Here is a 20,467-nt window from a genome sequence, read left to right on the forward strand (position 1 = left end):
TGAAGTTTTGGAGAGGAAGATGAATCTTGATGGCGAAAAATTGGTTATCTGGAGAAGTTTTGGGAAAAGTTCAAGAAAGGGCAACTAGATGAAATTATGGATTACTGTGGCATCAATGACAAGGATAAATCGAAGGCAAAAACATTAGCTACAGTTGCATTATGGTGTACTCAATACCGGCCTAATGACTGACCAATGATGAGTGTTGTGGTGCAGGTACTTATGACATACAACTTCCGTCACCTTCTGATTTGTTTTATCCGTATTATGGCTCTTCAAGCGCCAACACTTGGAGAGGTGATTCCACCAAAATTAGTGGATCTCCCGCATTACCGATTTCGACCACATCAATTTAAATGTAAGCTATGGAGAGTACAGGTGTAAATTGAAGGTTGCCAGAAACTGTAGGATTTGAGGAGAAAGGTTATCCTGGGTTGCATTATCCCACAACTCTTTCATTGTACATAGAACTTGTTGTTGATTGGACATGATGTCTTTTTCAGTCTTTTAATGTAAATGGTGTAAATTCATAAAATTTTGTAATGGCAAAAAGTAAGAGCAACAAACAAGGAGCTGCACAGAAGAAATGTTATCACTGCATCTTTGTTGTTATTTCTGATTATGTATTAATCTTATGGGATATAGCAAAGAGAAGAGACAATAACTCGATTTTCATATTTCACCTTTCAAGTGAATTGAAGCTTTCATTTCCTCTTTCTATGCATGTTTCATTGTTCTTTTCTAGGATAAAATAGAAGATCGTAAGGAAACCAACATTAATATTTTGTGCCATGACACTTACCTTATCACCATGCCGAAATCACCGGCCTCACCGTGTTGATGAACTTGGCTTGAGGTTTTATAAGGAATGGTGAATTTATAAGGGAAGAGCGGGGAATAACGATGCATTCTAGGCAAGGGTTACCTCCTTGTGCATTCTAAACATAATTTTTGGTAGTTCGATATACTTTACGCCTATCTCTCGCTTTGCTTATGTTTGCCTATGGAGCAAAGAATTACGATTACTCGTTGTCATTTGCCAACAGGGCATAATTTTGCACTTGGGAGCAAAACATTAATATTTTCCTTTCTATATTGGTAATTCGAAAGTATAATCTTGCAAGCATTGGGCCTAAGCAGATATAGTCGATCAAACCCATATGTTTGCGTGACATGCTCCCTCAACTCTATGCTTCGCCCGAATTTGGCAATGCAGAGGTTTCTTCAAGCTAATGTAACATTGTGAACCCCTTAGGTTACATAGCTACTGGGATTTTTTTCTTGCATTTGCTTCTCACTTGTCTATGAGCTTTGAAATGGGCTTTGAAATGGGTTATGATATATTGATTTGGTATCCGCTTGCTTTTTAATTTTGTTATGTTATACGAAACAGAAAAATGAGTTGTAACAATGCACAAAGAAATCATATAGAAAATTGCTTGATTTAAAAATTACTAAAGATATGATTCCATATATGTAAAAATGTCTGATAAGTCATCTCATCTCCAAGATTGAACAGATAGTTACGTAGAGAGAATCATAATTCTACCATTCCCTCTTTATAATTGCCTTTAGATAATTAATATATTCTTTCGGACTGAATTTCTTCTTCCTGAATTTGTATGCACTGATTTCTAAGCATGTCGTTCTTTTCTACAATCTCAAGTTTGTTGCAAATTTCTTCTATTTCTTCGTAGTTATAGTCTACTACTTCAAAGCCTATCTCACCGTCGCGAGAAAATCAATTGCTTTCTTTGATCTTTGAATTTTCTGAATCTTCTTGAGTTGTTGAGTTTCCTTGAATTGGTGATTGTCTTTGATGTTAAAGATTGGAACGCCAATTGATATTTGACATCTGTATTGATTTTCTCCCAATATTTCGTTGCAAAATTCTGGGTCGTCTATCTTTAATATTTTGGTGCAGTGCATTAACATATCTTTGAATTTTAGAGGGATAAGTTTTCAAAATTGGATTCGCTGCATCAATTTATAGATCAATTTATTGTTAGTAAAACACTTGAAAATTACAATTAACCAAAAAAAATATGAATTATTTTGTAAACATGATTGGCTTTGCTCAAATTTTTGGAGCCAGTTTTTACTGAGGAACCATGTAGGTTTTCTAGATTAAGGTTGATACTACCAACTGTATGAGTACGTGTTGTATCCTTAGAGATATTTCTGGAGTGTGAATTGGGTCATATGGAGTCTTTGAAATTCTATTGCAACAGGTACTACTTGTAGTTGTGATTGCTACACTATTACTCTGTTACATTCTCCCTGTTTATACTTATTTATATGATTCATTGTCATGCAGCTAGATGTGGGCTGAATTTTTGCTATGTTGTTAACTCTAGAGACTTGATTTTCAAGACATGGTGCTTTCATTACACTTTTTAGTAGTCAGAGCTCGAGATGCTGCTTTCAAGGTGTGGTAGTAATTCTAAGTGTTCAACACAAACCACAGTAATCAACACAGACCACAGGAGTATATATCAACATAGAGCATTCAGAGCTCGAGATGCTGCTTTCAAGGTGGGGTAGTCCGAGAGAGAAATCAATAATACCAACACTAATACTAATGGTTCAGACTACAAATAGTTGAGCGTTTGAATATTGAAGCATTAGAAAATACCTTATAGAGTTACGTAAAAGCTTGATGGTATGATCTCTTTGTAAGCATATAAGTGTCCGATTCTTTGTCGGTTGTTGTTATTCATGTGGGTTTTTCCGTTTCCAAAAAGAGTTTATTTCCTAAAAGATACGTATAGATTTCTCCGTTTCCGAAAAGAGTTTAATTCCTAAAAGATAGATAAGTACTAAGATGTACAAAAACTTCTTATTTAGTTATCCCGATTTTTCAAACTTCTTATTTAACCACAAAATGGTGACATTACGCGGAAAACCAATTGTGTATCCTCGAGCACCACTGAATGTTGAAATACCACCATCAAAAAAGTTGAAATACTATTTGTGCAAATCTGCAATAGCTGTAATAGTATTAACCTGTCATATGAAGTGGTGAACTGCAAATGCTCAGATTTAATTTGGATACAAATCTAATGGTTATAGTACAACCTCATCCTCCAGTGCATCTCAGCCAAATTTTTGTTACGTTTCACATCTTGCGAGTCCTGTGGTTTAATGAGTGGAAGGCATGCAAGTAAGAACTATCAAATTCAGAACTAATTAGATATTAAAGCTGGTGTCGGCATGATCAGACACTCATCAGCAGAAGCAAAAGGGTTTGGACAGCTTGAGTTATTTGGATTAATTATGACATAAGAACAATTGTCTTTAAAGATAAATTGAAACTTTTAGAGTTTACTTGTAAAAGCTCAATGGAACTTTCAAACATATAAAAGAAAGCACCTCAATCCATTGATGGGATTCTGGACATTGTAAATTATGTAGCACGGATACTATTACAACCTCCACCTACACAAAAGTTCTAATGGTGAACAGAAAACAAAGCATGCTAAATAGTGATCCTGCTCATAAGGGAAAGCATCTGTATACATGCACCAAAACCCAAGATACTCAAGGGAACACCTGGTCATAATAAAAAACAAAGCCAACCATCAAACTGAGGGATATGCAATGAAACTCATAACAAATAAGAAAACAAAAGTTACCAAGTAGGTAAAAACTCAAAATATATATATTGCTTTGAAGACAATCCTCAAGGAGATAACTAACATGCTTCATAAAGTGGGCGGTTCACATGCATATCAATAAGGATTGTAATCTAGAATGGGAATAGGAGAAACGTTTGCGACCTATTCAGAGATTAACATAGGTTGGAGACAAATCGTCCCACAAATATTTTAAAAAATTCATAGCTTCTCGAATCTGCAACATTTTAGGCTTAAACTAAGTTAAATAAGGATTAGTATAGTACTGAATCAATGCTGACACATATATGATAAAGTTTGGTTATCAAAATGGATATCTAATCAGAACTTCAATATAAGTATAATAATATTTTCCTAATCCAATTAAGTTCATGTCTATGTTTTTTATTGTCATTATCTTTGAAATACTCAAAGACAAATACATATATGGGTTTCAAAAAAACCATACCTAATTTATTGTAAACAGAGCAGCAAAACTGGTGTGTAGAGAGACCGAAAGGTAAAAGAGAAAACTGCGAAAAGTGTAGAAAGCATAGTTTGATATGGTTTAATAAATATTCCAAACTTTCTAGTCAAAACATCTTAGACCTTGTAAGCAAATGTAAATGAACCCTTAGCTTTTCAATAGATTACCTGATAAATTGATTATCGGAGAGTGAGAGCGATTAAGGTTTTAATGGAGATAACATAGGGCTTACTCTTCAATCTTCTGCGAACAATTGAAAGAAAAGTTTTAGATTAAGATAGTTGTCTTCAAGCAAGAGGCTAAAACATAGCTAACACAATTTGTTGCTGGCTTAAAGACTATCAAAGCTTATCTCTAATTTTCCAAGCCCGTATGTTGAGTGGAACCTAAACTTTGATAGAGAACCATATCTATTAGAGAAGTATATAGCACAAAGGTAAGAACCTAGTATTAGCCTATATATCAGCCTATCAGTGTATACTTATCCAATTACGCTCTAAAGAAAAAAAAAATTGAACAGCTCAAACTATTAGGGTGTGAGGCAACCTTGCCTAGTCTAAAGTGACTTGAATAACAACACATACGTCTAGATGAGATAAGATGAGATAAGATGAGATAAGACATGCAGTGTATTAAAGAGTTATTATTAAAAGAGACGAATTGAAAATACTTCCATTTATGTTGGAGATACGTCAAACATATCTATATTGGTCAGAAATTCAGCTCTTAGTCCCTCACCATCAAGTTTGCTTAGTAAGGGAAAACACATTGTGTTACACAGACTCTAACACAGACCAATGAGAAGCAACCCAGAGGCATTGTGTAATCTACACTTAGTGAGTGAAACCAAAGATAATTTATTGTGTATATACCTTTTACATTTTGTGCTTTTCATGCATCATGGGTTCACCGTTCACGAATAAAAAAACATCGTACATTCCACTTCATTATGTTCAAGCTATACCTTGTGCTAATGGTTAATTTTCTACACGTCCCAGTTTTTTTGTAGTTGATACTATTTTTGACTATGACATAAAAACATATCAAGAAGTAAAAGATGTTGACCTTCGAAGAAGAAGAACCCGATTAGTTAGCCTTTGCCGAAAGAAACCTGAATCTAAGAACCGACGGTGAGTTGCTCAAGAAATTGCTTCATTCTTCTTGTACGTACTTGAACAGCTTGACTTGTACTTGAAGTGGACAGAGCAAGCAACCTGAAACCAACGCCAAAATAAGTTATCATCTTCTTCCAAAACTATTTGTAAAAGAGAATATAAATAAGACATTCCACTCGTTAAGCAAAACTAAAAGAGATGCAAAAAAAATTGTATTATAAGGCAAACCCATAGTTTATTCAAAACATCTTAATCCAGTATCCCATTCTTAAAAGAAAAAGAGTGAGATGGTAACTCACATAAAAAAATAGAGGTTTCCCTGTGTTAGCAGTAATTAATCATATACCAAAAAGCTTTATAGATAAAAGATGAGAGTACCTCTCCCCAAATATGTTGTCAAAGGCGTTATCAAGGTGAGTGATTGGATCTGTCCACAAACACCTAGGCTTTGCCTAAGTGGAGATTCTTATCGATTTTTTTAATTATTACTATCATTTCTATTGAATATAATAAGTTTTAGCAAGTCTCACTTCTCATTGTTTCAGGTTTAAACAAAACCTTAGAAATAATAATGTATAAGCCTATGAAAGAATCCGAAAAAGTAAACTCTCATTATCAGATTTTTCAAGAATACCATAAGTTTAAACTCTAGTTATGGGGACGATCGATTCTGAGAGACATTAGAGTAAGATGGAATGACATTGGAGATTATATATAACTAAATGAAAATCGGGTATTTCAAATAACTGAAACTACATTAATTAAAATATTTGAAAAATGGGCATTGAAGATTACCTTTAATTGAGAAATGGGTTTGGTAGTTGTTGTTCAACATAAGATGGTGATTATGATGGCGGTTGAAGAGATGGAGCCATGGAGGAGTGCTACCTTCATTTGAAACACCATCAATTCAAAACATCAAATTCAATTCAAAAGTCAAGCAAGGAGACATAAAGATATAGAGAAGGGAGATTCGATGCCTTTCAACGGAGTAACATAAGAAACAAAGAACTAACATATAATTTTTGACTTCATTTACCGTAGGAGAATATGGGACAATAGAAGCTTATCAAAGGTGATAGACATAATAGCATACCTTTTTCAAGAATGTTTGACTTCAGATAACTCATGCATTTACAGGGTTTAATATACTGTACTCTTTGAATGAGATGGAAAGGATTTAATTTAATTAAATTATAAGTGAAGTGATTACCATTCAACCACATCCTAAAAATCAGTTTTCCTAAATTGTCATGTAAGATAAAGAATGTTATCAACTCTTCTAGAAATTTGACCCTTAGATTGATAGACGCACTTGTGATTGCATACCTGGACGGTGACAACCAAATTAAAGAAAGCAAATTCATAATTCACACGAATGTCTCAAGTTGTCCTTAGCTAACATTACAGAACTTGTCCTTACCATAAGTTGCACTCTGCACCTCAGCACCCTAATAATTAACTAAAAGTAAACTTATTGAGAGTAAACTAACGTGACTTCCTACTATTACAGAATAAGCTCCTCTACATGAATCACAAAATAAAAAGTTTTTAAAGAACAAACAATGTCACCAAATTACAATATTATACAAAACAAATACCTAATGGTCGTTGCTCTATGGTTGCTGAATCCATTTCTCTCAGATTTGGTCCTTGCAACTCTTAGATATTTGTACAAAGCAAGCATACTGCATACATACTTAAATCTGAACAACATACCTTGATAACTACGTTGTCAGTAACTACAAAAGGAAACTGAACACCTTTACCTCTTGAGAAATACATTGAGAGATCACCACAACTTAACTTGTCCTGCACAAAAGAGAATGAAACTGAGCATCTAGTGTTTTGTTAGGAGTTCATTTCAATTGACTGTTATTCTTCTTCTTTTTAGGCGAGGGGGTTCCCGTTTGCTTAGTTGGGGGCACTTATCTGCTGTATATGTTTTCGGTGTATTTGCAATTGCACACTTGGCCCATCCCATCCCACTATATTATATTGTCCAATATATAATCTACATTACCAACCAAACTACCAAATAGACAAAAAAAAAGAGAGGACAAACCTGTTCAAACCTTTCTCTTCTTCTCTTTGATTCTCGGCAAGAACTTAACTCTTTTTCCCGACGAAATTCCAGAATTGCAGAACGGACAGCTGTTCAAGTTTATGAAGACTGTTACATTTAGAATTAGTAAAAGAGAAAATAATTAAAATGTCTATGGCATAAAGTGATCAAATAGCCTTGTCATCTGAAGAATCAAACCAGGTAAACACCAAAAAAGATAGGAAAATTTAATACATGATAATTAAGTTTATTGTACTTTCGTAGCACAGTGAGACGAAACAACAGATGGCCCCAGTAGGATTTGAGGTGGGGAATCAATTAGCGTAGGGTTTGGATTTGAGATAACAAAGTTTTTCATTATGATGCTGCAGTCAAATCCTATTTAACCCAAATGAAAAACACTGTTTTCTATAATCATTATCAAGTGTACCAATCCAATCGAGTTATAAGTGTGTGTGCTCAATAACTGTTTAAAACAGATGGATGAAGCAAAAGTAAAGAAGACCAATAGAAGTAAAACTAACAAAGAAACTTCATTAGAACAAAACCTTAAAACAAAATTCTACTTATCGTAAGGATTTTTTGAGCCTGAAAGATATCAAAGAAAACTCAAATTATAGGCTACCTAAAATAAATGGCAGGACAAACATGAAACCACCTTGAGAAATCAGCACAGTATCATGTTCATAACTTCCCAGGTAATAATCCCTTCATCGACTTGAGCTGCAACAACATTGACTATTAAAATCTGATGCAATAAGTCTTAAAACTATGCAAATGATTCGCAACACATTAGTCACTCAGTAGCCACCGTTTTCATACAATCATGAATCACATACATACTTCCTAAAAGTCATTCGCCGAACAGATAAATAATATTTATATTAAGCCCTGGGATACAGATAAATAATTCGATGGAGCTTATGATGCCAAATTGACAGTTTAATATAGCACGTAAAGCTCAATGCAAAACGGTATATAAAGCATATCGATCATCAAAGTACAATGGTGCAGAGAGCAACAAATAATTAAATCCTTAGCAAGGTTCAAATTAATTGTCCCAAACAGGAGAGGTTCTCCTATACTTTATTAGGTTCTTAAACTAACCAATTCCAAGTCCACGCAGAAGAACCAAATCTTAGTTTATAAGAAACGACTAACTTTTATGTAGTAAACAAAAAGGTCTGCACTGATCAAATGATTAAGTCGTAAAAGGAAGCTTACTATTATTCATGGAATAGAAACACGGTAACCTCATTATCTAAAAAACTCGGTCGGGGTATTAATTTGGCCTGAACTAAGGAAACCTGTATAATAGCACCTCCTAAAGGAACCAGTTCTAAATCATTTAAGCTCCTCTTGAAATCAACATTTGAAATTGTTGCCCCATATCTCATTGACACCACCCTATGTAAATTTAATGAAGGTCCACTATCATTAAATAACCTATAGAGAAAATTAATTTCTAATGCAAACAAACTTGTATAAAGGCAGGGTATGATGCAAGTCCTATTGTCCTAAACATTCAACTTTGTAAATCAGATTTCAGACCAACAATTCAACGTAGTAAAACTTCAAGGTTATAAGTCTGTTTTATTTTGGCAACGATCATAAATTAGACACCACAATGTCAAAGAAGTGTTTTTACAGCTTCAACATTATTATTGTATTGGTTATGTGCTGGTCCTGAGTTTTTGGAGGAAGAGATTTTCCTATAACTTATTGCTTATCTCTGTATATCTTCTTTCCCACCCTTTTTTAACCTTTCCCATTATTGTTTTGACCTTTCTTACCATACAATATAATGTAATACGTTCATATAGATGTTATTGATAACAATATAGTGTAATGCATTTATATATGTACAATATAGACATTCTTTGTTTATTCAAGGTTTGACATCAAAGTGAATCGTGAATAGTGTGAGATCCCGAGAAGACTACTCACCCATATTGAGGGTATGCAAACCCTTGTTGATAGTTGTAAGTGGTGGGCTGGTGGTAACTGGGGCTTCTAATGTAAGGCCTCGAGCTTTGCTCACTTGCAAAGTAAGGGGTCATTGCCCTCAAATGCCCTAGGGGAAATAGCATAAACATAAAATTATATGTGCCACACGAATGCAAAAAGCTATTGTACCTATACATTTTACACATACTTGTAAGGGTAGCAATTAAATGATAGAAAAGAGAATTAGTTCCGAGATGACTCTCAAACACCTATCGTTATACATTTTACACATAAATGACATTTTTGAGCCTTCCATTTAGTAATCATGAAATAATGAGGAAATAATATTACCATAAGGCGATGGAGGGCAAGGTCGCCCAAGTGAAGCCAAATTGCAATTAAATTTCGTCTCCGTCAATAATGGGACTTGGGTCAAGACAGGGCTCTCTTGGCAGCTTCGGGATCACGAAAGAGTCACCTAAATAAATAATTTTTTTTAGCAAAATGAAGAATAATAAGTCAATCAATTGTTTAAAATAAAAACAAAGGAATACTGACAAAACCATAGCCTTTGGATCTTCTAGTTATCCTATCGGTAATGACAACAGCCTCGAGGATGTCTTCGAACTGGTCAAAATAACAACACATGGTCTCGCTCTGGGTCTCCCAAGCCAATCCCCCAACAAAGACCTTGGTATAGGTTGTATCTCCAAAAGGGGAATTGAAGAGATGAAAGCCATAACTGGAGTTCGATGGATTTGGAATCGATTGATAAGCCATGAAACGAAAACAAAAACAAAAGCAATAGCAAAAACTTACCATATTAATAACAGGAAGAGACTGATTTTTCTTCTTCAGAGAGTTTTTTTTGTGAGAGACTTTGGAGTGTTTGATGAAGGTTGGGTTTTGTTTTATTGTTGATTGCTATTCTTCTGTGAGATCGATTAAAACAAAAGTGAAAGCTAAGATACATACCTGAGATATTTGGGTTTTGGTATTGGAAGAGATACAATCTAATCTAATTGAGAAGGGAGACGGAGTGTTTTAAAATGAAAATGAAACGAAGGTTTAGTGGGTTTTGCTAATACACTTTCTTACTTAGTTGTCTAGATTTTTCGTAACAACCCTGGGTACTTAATCCCCCTGGCTACTTAAGATTTGCTGACGTGGACAGCCTCAGAGAGCTTGAAAAGGGACTGCTATTATATAATGTAGACTGAATGTGAGAGAAACTCAAGGTGGTGAGCAAGCAACCACTAAAAAACTCAACTCAGGGGGGGGAAAAAAATGAAATTTCAGTTTTTTCTTTTTTATATTATGAAGAACTCAAAAACTTGTAGCAAGATTTTGTACCTTTCTCAAAAATTGGTAGGCTTGGGCCATTGATTCTATATCACCTCTCTTTGAACCTTCTATGCTTAGGAGAGTCTATGAAGATTATGTTGGCTGCGTGAAAAAAAATATTCATCATTGTCATCGAATGGGGAGAGAATCTAAAATGCCAAACCCTTCATTTTTTTTCCTTTGAATAAATAGGGGTGGGTAATTGGAGTTAAACATAGGGGTTCAAAGAAGACGAAAGGGAAGAGATGAAGTAAACCCAAAAGATAGTTTCGGTGGGGTTTACTGTTTTGTTCGCCCTGTGAAACTATGAAAGTTTTATTTCCGCTTTAGTCATATAAAGAAGGGTCTTGTACCCGTTCTTTCTCTTTTCAAGTATTAAATGCTTATCCTTTCAATTATAAGAAAATGTAATAGGCTCAATTATAAGAAAATGTAATAGGCTACGTTTTTCATTTCCAACTTCAAAAGCTGACTTACATAAAAAAAAAAAAAGTCTTTCTCTATATTGGATGTTAATAAGCACAGGAAAAAGTCAGGTGCTAAGTCTATGATCAATTTCCTTTGAGGCATTGATATATATATATTAATAAAACAGGGAATATAGAGGATGAGATCATATACCTGTTTGTGATCATTGGAGATAAAAGCAACAAAGAGGTCAAACCCATCATTTTTTGACACACCAATTTTACTTAGCTTCTTGCAAAGCATGTATACATTCTCCTCACTGTATAACAAACCAAACCCAGCATTCAAAAATACAACAACAACAACGACAACAAACGCACATGCAAAAAGAAAGAAGGCTTACCAGTAAGAAGGGGTGCGATCGAAGTCTGAGATGTTCAAAGGAGACGAAGTGGTGACTGGTGGAAACTCAAGCTTTGAAGTAGCCATGTTTACTTCTTGGCATTATGGAGTTATAAATTGTGCTTCTTGTTATATTGGAAGAAAATGGTCAAGGAGTTAAGGTGAAAAATAGTGTATTACAGGACTGAAAACTTTGATGGATTCGTACCTAATGGAGCTCATTCTCGACCTTTTCAGAACCAATCTTCGGCAAGGTAGATTAAGAATTTAGAGAAGGTCTCTGAAAATAATGATAGTCATTGATTAGATGATTAGATGGGAGACTTGAAAAATGGAGTGATCGCTGCAGAGGGAGGGAGAATAACGTTTTTAGGGTTCTAAAAATCCTTCGTGGCTCGAGACGTTTATAGCACTACAACAAAAGGGGTCTGTTGCAACGCACTCTTTCGCCACGCCTAAAATTTGTTGCAACAAGTCATCTTTTACAACACCGTGTGGCGTTGCTAAAGGTCATCCGTCTTAATAGAATTTTGATTTTGGGAAATACCTAGAGCGACGCCTTGAGCGTTGCAAAACTGTTCGCTTAAATTTACGAAAAATAAGAAAAATAATTAAATTGAAAATGTTTATTGTTGGCAACGAGTGTGGTGCTGCTATAGATTAAATATCTATTGCAACCCCCTTGCCGTCACTGGTAATTCTGGGATAGACTGTGTATGCCCTTGTTGCGACGTTTTCGGTGTTGCAAATGGGCTTTGGTTTGGGCGAAAATAATCCTTTTTGCTGCAAATTTTTTTCGCGCTCCAGTTTTCGTGTTCCCGCTGGAAGTCATAACAAAATTAGGAATACTAAAAAAAAAAAAAAACATGTTAAAACCCTAGATTGCCGTCTCTCTCCAACTAAATCTAAACTTCTTTCCTCTATCGATCTCTAAAACTCATCCTCTCCACATCTTCAAAGCTTATCTCTCCTCCACCCTCAACCTCAAGGTGAGAAGAATTGAAAAGTCATTGAAACTACAACAAAATCAAAAGATTTGTTTTTTTTGTTCCCTGCCCTAGTTGAAATCGTTTTTTCTTGTCTTGATTGATTGTTTTAACTTTAAAAAGTGGGGTTTTGGTGTTCTTTGCAGATTGATTTGTGGAGCCGTGTAGAACCTTTCGAATTGGGGTTTTCTACGAGTCGGTAAGATATATTGCTTTGCTTTTGATTTTGGGTATTTTGTTTTGTTTTGATTTGTGATATAAAGAACAAATCTTTATATTTCAATTTGAAGGAATTTTGGCGTGTATTCTATTTCAATATCAATCTTTCAATAGTTTGGCGTGTATTAATCTTTGCGGGGGTAGTTTTCGTTGGTTTTTTGTTGTTTCTCGGTCAGATTTTTGGCAAGCATCTTGTGTTTGATTTGCATGTTGCGTCTAGGTGTAATGTGTTATGGGTGTTAGTATAGTTAGATCATATTGGATTTATTGTATATTCATTTGGGATGTAAGTGTTGGGTTTGATAGCTACTATAATATTGTTTTGGGGTTGAGAACTTTTTGTGGCGGGTTACAACCCAAATTAATGCTAAATAGGATGATTTTAAACATCTTTGGATTGCAAGTTCTACCCTTGTTGCATATTTCTATTAGGATAACCTCTTTTGGGAAAACCTTCTACTTTTTCTGTTTTGAGAGTCGGTTTAGTCTGGTGGGATAATCTCATGCTAGTGTCGGAATAATGGATTAGCCTCTTATGCTATCGGAAGGGGCGTAACGCTTGCTTTCCGATCCCTTTTAGTCGACTTTGGCTTCCCGTTCAAGTTCAACAGCCTTATAGAAGTCAGGGGCCCATGCTACCATATGAAAGAATTGACTACTCTATGAGGGGATAGACTAGAGTTGTCCAATACGATAGGCTACTCCCATTGAAAGAAGCCTGCCAAAGAAGCAAGGGCTGAGCTGCTTTTGACTTGAGTTCTTTTTGCTCGGACTCGATTCAAGATGTAATAATGAATGGCGATCAAAGCTGTCCTTGTCCTGTCTAAGACCTTCTTTTATAGGCAGTTTCCGTGGATCAAGAAAGAACCGGAATCGATTCGTCTTTCTATTGTCCCAAAGGCAAGCGGATCAACCCTTCCTTCATTCCCGTTGTAGAGATTGATTATCTGAGAGAGGCGCTACTGGCTTCTATTCAGGGCGGAGGAAATGGGAAAAGGGATCGCAAAGATCAATTACCAAGCAAGGGAAAGCAAACGCTACCAGTGTTGCGAGGAAAGATATAGCTATCAAGCTGAAACTGGAACTCGAGTCTAAAATAGTTGGAAAGGTCCCGGCTGCCAACCACGCTTCACAGCTTCTCTTTCCTTCTTAGCACTACGTTAACAATAGCAAAACTAGCTTCGACTCTTCCTATTGAATTGAGTTTGAGTCGGGTGATTGAACTCCGAAATGATTTAATCAGTAAGTTCCTTTCTCTTCTCTTAAGGCATATTCTCTATTGTGATTTATCGTATATATGCAAATATCAATCTGGTTATGGATGATCTTTAAAGCCTCACTAGCCAACGCTCGTTCGGCTAGTGAGGCTTTCAGGTCAACGGAGGTGGGCGGGAGGTAACTCAATTGGATATATAGTTCGAAAAAAGAATTAGCTGAGCTTTCCAAAAGTGATGTTGTTTGCCAGCTGTTGTTCAAAGGGCTTGCCCCTAAGGGCACGGAATAGAGAAGGTACAAAAAGTGGCGATCGTGGCCCGGCTTGTCGACCGGGCCAAAAGTCGGTGCATCACTAAATATTAATGAATTCGTTCGTGTTAGCTATCACGATAGTTCTTTTTTTTACCTTACCGGTGGCTAGCTCCCTTCGCCTAGCATTCCTATCGGGTTAGCTTCTATCGTCTTTGTGCTCTGCCGGTGTTTTACCCTGCATCCGATGGAAGTGGAGTGAAGGAGCTCTCGGTCGGGTGAGAGGGCCGGCGTAACGACTTTAGTACAAGCGCTTATGCATGGGGCTGCTTCGCTTTGCTAGTTAGTGGTTGAGTTCCCGTCGGGTTAGCTCCGCCCTCGCCTATTGGGTATTCGATCGGGCTGTGGTGAGTTAGCTTCTATGTGCCTTTGAGTGTTCAGCCCTGTCTTCAAGCCTTGAATCAGATGAGTGAAAGTCGTTTCCCCGCTTGCTTTCGGGTCAAGTTCCTCTCGGCGTTGCTTTCGGGTGTTAGTCTCGGAGTAAACTCCTCTTGAGCGAAGTTACATTTGTGTTAGTAGCAGCTGTTACCCGGTGTTGTAAGTAGCTCCGCGTAGCTGTTCTTAGTGGGGACGCACTAATGGATGATTGTCGACCCTCGAGTTAGAGCTGTAGCTTAGTGTGTTCGAGTTTTCGCCAAGCCGCTTATCCGGCCCCGAAAACAAAAAAGGTCTCATCCCTATAAGTAGTGTGGTAAAACCTAAAAAGAAAAAGACCGACTCACAATGCCAAAACAAATCCTCTTGGCCCTGTTACTTAGATTTCAAGCCGCTGGTCAAGATCCTTTTTCTCGATAAGTTAAAGCATGATGACCGATCAAAACAAAAGTATGAAGCCTCGCAAAATCCCCACCCGGGAATGGCCCTATAATCCCGAACCCTTAAGTATAGTATCCAATTTTCCTCCTAGGACTAAAAACCCATTTTCTTAAACTGGAGATAGAATCTATTATTTATTTAACTAAGAGTCCGAGTTCTTAGTTGAAATCTTTGACTCAAAGTTCTTATGCGATGTTCCAGTTTCTTTGCGGCTTAAGGATCCAGTCCCCTTTCTTTCGTTATGGAATAAGGATTCATACGCTGTGTCAAGTCTCAGATAGAAATCCCAACTTATTCTGGTCCTGTCCTATGGTCTTCTCCTCTATACCATCTATACCCCTCTGGCTCGTCCTGTACCAAACCTACTGTCTTTCGAAAGCCAAGATCGGAAAGCCGAATTTTCTATCGCCACCAAACGCATAGTATAGGGGAGGGGAGATTTCGATTGGGTTGGTGTTTAGTGTCAGTGAGATTTGAACATCGATCCGTCCAACTCAAAACCCCGTTGGGTAATTCTTCCCCAGCCCTTTCCGACTCAGCCCTCCAGGTTCACCTAGATCCATAGACCGGCTTGCTATTAAGGTAAAGCTATTCAGTCAAGCGCTTAACATAAGTGAAATATATGCATAACTTCAAAGAGATAGACTAACACTTGTCAAGAGCGACTTGGTCGGCTATAACATCTGGGATTACCAATTAGTCAATCAAGAGGACTTGTCGATGAAACATCTTGTGGTATCCCTTTCAAGACATCCATAAGACAATCATGGGCCGGACCTTAGCGTGGGCCTTGATTCACAAAATTTTCTATTCCACCTCCCTCAATACTACAACCCAGATGGCGCCTTAACCTGTTTAGAATCAGGCAGCCTAGCCCCTATCTCTCCTCCTTAAGAGCCCTTAACGCATTCCATAACTGAATGAGCTTCCCCGGAGTCAAAGTTCGTGGACTACAATGCTCAGTTTTGAGCCTTGACCGACACAGCAGGTCGATCAAGACCTGCATAGCTTCAAAGAGATAGACACCTATCGGTAGCCGACTTCAGGTCGAAGCTATAACATACAAGATTACCAATTAGTCAATCAAGAGGACTTGTCTGATGAAACATCTTGTGGTATATTTTTCAAGACATCCATAAGACAATCATCGACGGGACGCAGCAGGCCTTGATTCACAGAATTTTCTATTCCACCTCCCTCAATACTATAACCCAGATGGCGTCTTAACCTGTTTAGAATCAGGCAGCCTTGCCCCTCTCTCTCCTTAAGAGCCCTTAACGCATTCTATAACTGAATGAGCTTCCTCGGAGTCAAAGTTCGTGGACTACAACACTCAGTTTTGAGCCTTGAACGGCACAACAGGTCACGTTTCAAACAGTCCTGGTGAAAATTAATGTTGGTGCCATTGAAGAGTTGTTGTTAGTAGTTTGAGTTTCCCTGTGAGTCTGAATAACGTGAATAGCCATTCCACCAACGCTTAAAAACTGCTCATAACAGTGCTGGCATTTGAAATGGGTTGATTTCTGATGCCTATCAAGTACATCCTCATTTTCAAACTCTTGATCCGCGATAGTAACAATAAGCATTCTCTTCTTCCATTGTTACTTTTCCCTACTTCCCACAACAGATATTTCTCACACCCTTTCTCCTCTTCCAATAATATCAATCTTTCTATTGGAATAGCGTTGCCTTTTAATATTCTTGTTATGCAATATATGAACCATGCCATACTATTGTAAAAATATTGGTATTATCAGTTAAAGAACAAATTGCATGACTATACATGTAAAGTTATGATATCAAGAAAGAAGAGTGGTGGCTCATTCCATACTTGAGTCAGCTTTTATATATGGTTCTCTTTTGCTAGAGCATATTGAAATAGAAGGGAGACCTTAGTTTCCCAACCATGACCCTATTGCTAAGAAGATATTAAAAAAAATGACCGACTTTTAAAATATTGAGTCAATTTTTGGATATGGATATTAGCCTTGAATAGAAAAGTCTTTGCTGAAAGTAGAAAAGTATGGTATGAATCTTTCCTTCACTTTTCTTTTAGGTCAATTAAGGTTTGTACGATTTCAGCGATTGTAAGTGGTGCCTTGTTTATGACGTGTGCGTGTGAATTTGGGTTTTGAGTTTACAAGTGAGAACCTTATATGTCTTATTTTATTTTGGCTAATTTTGTTGATTCCTCGATCTTTGCAACTTAATGTAATAGAGTGTGTTTGAAAACTTGGTTCAGGTCCTCAACTTAAACACTTGCAACAAGGAAAATAGGTTGAAGCTGTAAACTTATTTCAGGTAGCCTTTTCATGTTTTCTAGCTTGTATATTTTTAGATTAAAATTGAACTTTTGTTTGTTGTAATGCAATTTTAGTAGTTATGAACAATTGGTAGCTATATTTTAGAATTGAACTTTTGAACAATTGATAGCTATATTTAAGAAAGGTCTCGAAAGTGTTTTTAGTTGTTGTAGATTATCTAGAGGCAAGGTCGATATATTTCATTAGTTGTTTCTCTACGGAGATCTTAAGCTGAACAAGACCCAATCTAGGCATTCCCTCGTCTTTGGAATAACTCACCGGATAAGTTCTAGTAAAGCTTTTCGAACATTCGAGGTGGTGGAGGCTTGTGGTAGCCTTTCTTTAGTGATATTACAATACTAACACAATGTCAGAATTCTCAATTTGCCTTGACCACTAACCGTCCTAAATGGTTTAAAATGATGGCTATCGACCATCGCAATAGCCCTCCTTAAATTCGCTATCGTTTTCATTAATGACGGCTACTAACCGTTGCTTTATTTAAATAAATCGACAGTTTACGGCTGTAGTTAATTTCAAATAATAGCTTGAAGCCATGGTTAATTGAAAATATTCAACGGTTTTTGGCGGTTGCTTAGTTTATTTTGTTGTCTTCAAAAATTATGAAATTACATCCCGCCCATGGCCGTCCTTTTGGAATTTGTTTTTTGTTCTTTTTCCCACCTGCAAGAATTTCCATTAAAACCTGTTGTAACAAGCACACAAATCACACTTTCACAACTTCATTTTCATTTTGCACCAAATTTCCATTAAAATACCAAAATATCAAGATAACTTGACGTTTACAAAAGCTTGACATCCAAAAGTAGAGATAAATGCAACTTTAACTGTTTACTCTCTAAACACTTAAACAAAATACTACATATGTACTTGCTTACATATAAGACTAAATTTGATGTCTCAAAACTCATAAGAAAAGAAATGTACAATCTTTAATTTTAAAGGTAGGAGAGTCGAGGAGCTTCATCAAGTAAAAAATACACATCTACTTGACCAGGGGATGACTTTACCAAATTCAGCATCTCCAACATTCCATCTCCATCCTAAAGTGGTTTATCGCAATTAAGTATCTCATCAATGCGTCTACATAGATGGTGCCATACCAAACCACCCTTTTTTGTTCTGAACTTTTCACTTGAAAACTTGCATATGGAAGAAGGCCCATGTTTGATTGAAGCTGGTGAATAAAGAATAAGAGATACTAATCTTAGGAACAAATAACCATCGAGAATAGTATATACGAGAAGAAAAAGTAAGTATAAAACAAATTGTAGACCATAAAATAAAGACAAGAATAACCATCAAGTATATATATATAAAGCGCATTGAGAAATAAAGTGTAATGGCAAGATGATCGATATCAACACATGGTACACTAGTTGGAAAAAAAAATTAAGCAAGTCTAAGATAATTATGGTATTATGCAAAATCAGATTATATGAAAATTTGACTAAAGAAAACAAAATACAAATGCATCTGCAGAGTTGTGGCTATTAGTTAGAAATGATGAAAGAGTTCATCCGTGTATAAGAGTAGAAGTCACTTCAATTACCAACTCATAATATAAGAGTTTGAGTTCGGGGGAACCATTCCAATATATGGGAACTATTTACCAAGTAACATATATAAAGCAGGAAGCGTAAACCTCGAGCCCAAGGCGGCTTTATAGCGAGAGGTCTAAGATAAAGTCCATCAACTATCTAAGCTAAAAGATCAACTCCCATTTTACCCCCACCTTCCCGAGAAATTAATAAATGCACATATAAGGACTCATATGCTAAAGGAATTTAATCTTGATACTATTGATCTAAGGTGAGCAGTATTAATGTCATACAGATAAGTTATGCAACTACACAGGGGTGATGACAACTTCTCGTGTTCATTCACTAGTTGAAGTTCTTGTGCCACTTTCTATTTTGAAGTGATTATCTTTGGTAAACAAGTGGAATAGACAAGGTAATTACCTCGGACCTATGGATTACTTGGGGATCGATTATCACTACTCTATGAACCCTGATATGAGCGATTGCCGACATATCATGCCCTTTGAACTGAGATATATATTTCATATATTCAATATCGAGGGCGTGTCAAATATCTGAGTAAAAGCCTTCAGAGATTAAATTGCCTGTAGAACCAATAAAGAAAGCGACAAAAATCCAATACATGCACACAACACGAAACACATGTTAGATACAAAAAGATGGAAAGTATATTGAACACTAGTGAATTAGAGCATACCTTTACACATCTTTAGATTCAGCTAAAGGTATATCCTCGTCACCTCGGTTGCCGATCTATCTTTGTTATTCTAAATCATCTTGCTAGCATTTTTTAGTATTTGTAATTACGTTATTATGTATCATATTAACTTGATGGATTTTTTTTTTTTTTTGAGCTGATGGGAACATCAGCTACAAGCATTCTTTGCTTGTAGGATCATCTGTCCTCTCGGTTTTGTTCTTATAAGAACTTAAGGAGTGAAATTTGAACATAACGCCACTAAATCCCCATTTGCACTTGCACTTGCATCTCCACCATAATGAGCTCTTATTAGGCACTTGGTTTAGTTATATACAATGAGATTTCCTCTCTCTATAGTGTATTTAATTTAACTATTTCTATTTTGATTGTTAATGGACTGTCCTTGGTTAGTTTAAATGTTTGGGTTTTCTTATTTTGTGATGTACAATTATTATCTATCTCGTAGTAGGGAACACGGAAATGGATAAGAGTTGGATGCAATTGCCAAATAGGTTTTGCCAGTGTATCAAAAAAGGAATTAGGGATTAGCTTGAGAAGTAGTCATGAAGAGCTACTATATAAATAAGATATATACATTTCTTATCTTTTATGATTAAATTTGGATGCGACAAGTCAAATATAAGTTATATTGTGGATCTGACAAGTCAAATTGTCCTTATCTGATAGTTTCAATTATTCATATCAGCTTAAGTATGATAATAGATCGAAAGTGACTGCGATATTTTTTCCTCATTTTAATCTAGTAGTGTTGTTTTGTTCTACCATGTGGCGTGTACAAGTATTTTTTTTCCTTTGGTAAGATATGTTTCCTTTGCCATATTTATTAAAGGTGCAACATACTTGATTCATGTTTCTTCTTTGATTACTAGAAATGGATAAGAGTTGGATGCAATCGCCCGAATAGGTTTATGGCGACTATAAAAAGGAATTATAGATTTTGTTGAGATTGCT

General features: G+C 36.2%; 1 long non-coding RNA gene and 1 pseudogene across 1 annotated transcript; both read right to left on the reverse strand.

Moving 5' to 3' along the window:
• Positions 1–4,092: 4,092 nt before the first annotated feature.
• LOC147473163 (uncharacterized) lies at positions 4,093–7,833 on the reverse strand. The gene is made up of 7 exons (XR_015210553.1): positions 7,282–7,833; positions 6,986–7,028; positions 6,818–6,904; positions 6,012–6,104; positions 5,167–5,315; positions 4,269–4,344; positions 4,093–4,147 (listed from the first exon to the last, which is right to left on the reverse strand). It is a non-coding gene; the product is annotated as an uncharacterized LOC147473163 (long non-coding RNA).
• A 1,391-nt stretch (positions 7,834–9,224) lies between these two features.
• Positions 9,225–10,008, reverse strand: LOC147473164 (putative RNA-binding protein ARP1; annotated as a pseudogene).
• Between the last annotated feature and the right edge of the window lie 10,459 nt (positions 10,009–20,467).

Source organism: Coptis chinensis, unplaced genomic scaffold, assembly GCF_015680905.1.
Source record: "Coptis chinensis isolate HL-2020 unplaced genomic scaffold, ASM1568090v1 utg4262_pilon_pilon, whole genome shotgun sequence".
Taxonomy (NCBI): domain Eukaryota; kingdom Viridiplantae; phylum Streptophyta; class Magnoliopsida; order Ranunculales; family Ranunculaceae; genus Coptis; species Coptis chinensis.